The 2,168-nt window shown below is 45.8% G+C and overlaps 1 pseudogene; it reads left to right on the forward strand.

Moving 5' to 3' along the window:
* Positions 1 to 228: 228 nt before the first annotated feature.
* Positions 229 to 1,144, forward strand: LOC105481122 (small ribosomal subunit protein uS2 pseudogene; annotated as a pseudogene).
* The last annotated feature ends 1,024 nt before the right edge of the window (positions 1,145 to 2,168 follow it).

Here is a 2,168-nt window from a genome sequence, read left to right on the forward strand (position 1 = left end):
CTATGCTTTCTTTATCTGTCTTTAGCACATAGGATACTTATCTCTGGAAATGGGCAAATCAGAATTAAAATTCTAATTTGGGGTCAGTTTGTCCTAATTTATTCTAGTCACTTAATTTTACCTAACTCTGCCCTTCCAGATAATTGCTCCAGTAAGAAATTTAGGGCTTTCCGCTCTACCTACACAGGCATCCATACGGCGTTGTTCTGGATTCCCATCGTAACTTAAAGGGAAATTTTCACAATGTCCGGAGCCCTTGATATCCTGCAAATGAAGGAGGAGGATGTCCTTAAGTTCCTTGCAGCAGGAACCCACTTAGGTGGCACCAATCTTGACTTCCAGATGGAACAGTACATCTATAAAAGGAAAAGTGATGGCATCTACATCATAAATCTGAAGAGGACCTGGGAGAAGCTTCTGCTGGCGGCTCATGCCATTGTTGCCACTGAAAACCCTGCTGATGTCAGTGTTATATCCTCCAGGAATACTGGCCAGAGGGCCGTGCTGAAGTTTGCTGCTGCCACTGGAGCCACTCCAATTGCTGGCCGCTTCACTCCTGGAACCTTCACTAACCAGATCCAGGCAGCCTTCCGGGAGCCAGGGCTTCTTGTGGTTACTGACCCCAGGGCTGACCACCAGCCTATCATGAAGGCATCTTATGTTAACCTATCTACCATTGCTCTCTGTAACACAGATTCTCCTCTGCGCTATGTGGACATTGCCATCCCATGCAACAACAAGGGAGCTCACTCAGTGGGTTTGATGTGGTGGATGCTGGCTCGGGAAGTTCTGCACATGTGTGGCACCATTTCCCGTGAACACCCGTGGGAGGTCATGCCTGATCTCTACTTCTACAGAGATCCTGAAGAGATTGAAAAAGAAGAGCAGGCTGCTACTGAAAAGGCAGTGACCAAGGAGGAATTTCAGGGTGAATGGACTGCTCCAGCTCCTGAGTTCACTGCTACTCAGCCTGAGGTTGCAGACTGGTCTGAAGGTACAGGTGCCCTCTGTGCCTATTCAGCAGTTCCCTACTGAAGACTGGAGTGCTCAGCCTGCCATGGAAGACTGGTCTGCAGCTCCCACTGCTCAGGCCACTGAATGGGTAGGAGCAACCACTGACTGGTCTTAAGCTGTTCTTGCACAGGCTCTTAAGCAACATGGAAAAATGGTTGATGGAAAATAAACATCATTTTCTAAAAAAGAAAAAAAAAGAAATTTAGGATACTGGTTTGTTTTGTGAAAAACCATTTCCACTTGGTAATAGAGGAGCAAAACATGATTATTTAATAATTGGAAGTAGATGAACTAAAATGTTTGATTCTTCACAGAAGTCATGAAAAAGCAGCAAGAGCAGCAGGAGACAGCCAAATGCCTAGGCAGATAGGGGCAGGTCCCCAGTGAAAGCCCACCTCCAAGCCAAAGACAGTTTAAAGACTGAAAGCCAAGCTACAGGTTAAATCCTCAGACCGACTGAGAACTTGTCTTTCCTTTTGGTGCACTTTCCTCTGATTGGTCCCCTCCCTTCACCTATTTTACATATATCTACCTTTTCCTATTTGGTTTTTCTACACTGACATGCCCACCTTTGAGTGGTTTATTTGCTTTAACCTTTTCTGCATACTCACAAACCAATCAGCATACACTCCACATTCTGAGTCCATAAAAGGCCCCGGATCCAGGCACATCAGGGACTTTCCCACCTTTGAATAGGGGAACCACCCCACTGTGTCCCCTCTTTGCTGACAGCTTTTCTCTCAGTTGATAAATTTCTGCCCCCCACACTCTTCAATGTCTGTGCACTTAATTCTTCCTGGTTGTGAGACAAGAACTTGGACCTAGCTAAGCTAAAGAACAGAAAGACCATAACATTTTGGTGGCCTGTATGGGAATACCTCGAGGGTGAGTAAATGTGGACCCAAATCCTCTTTCACTTTTGTTTCCAAGCCTTCTTGTCCTCAGATATTTTTCTGAAGGCAGATAAAACACCAAACCTCTGTTGAGCCAATTAAGAACGAATGATGCAGCTACAGAAGGCAGGATGCTGGAGAGAACCCTGACACCCCCCGACCCACACAGCTCTTGGGGGTTGGGAATGTCAGCCTTGTTCCAATCCAGTCTTTTCTATCACATTTTTCTTCTTTTCTTCAAGGCTTTCATGGCATCAATTT

Source organism: Macaca nemestrina, chromosome 11 (genome assembly GCF_043159975.1).
Source record: "Macaca nemestrina isolate mMacNem1 chromosome 11, mMacNem.hap1, whole genome shotgun sequence".
Lineage (NCBI taxonomy): Eukaryota > Metazoa > Chordata > Mammalia > Primates > Cercopithecidae > Macaca > Macaca nemestrina.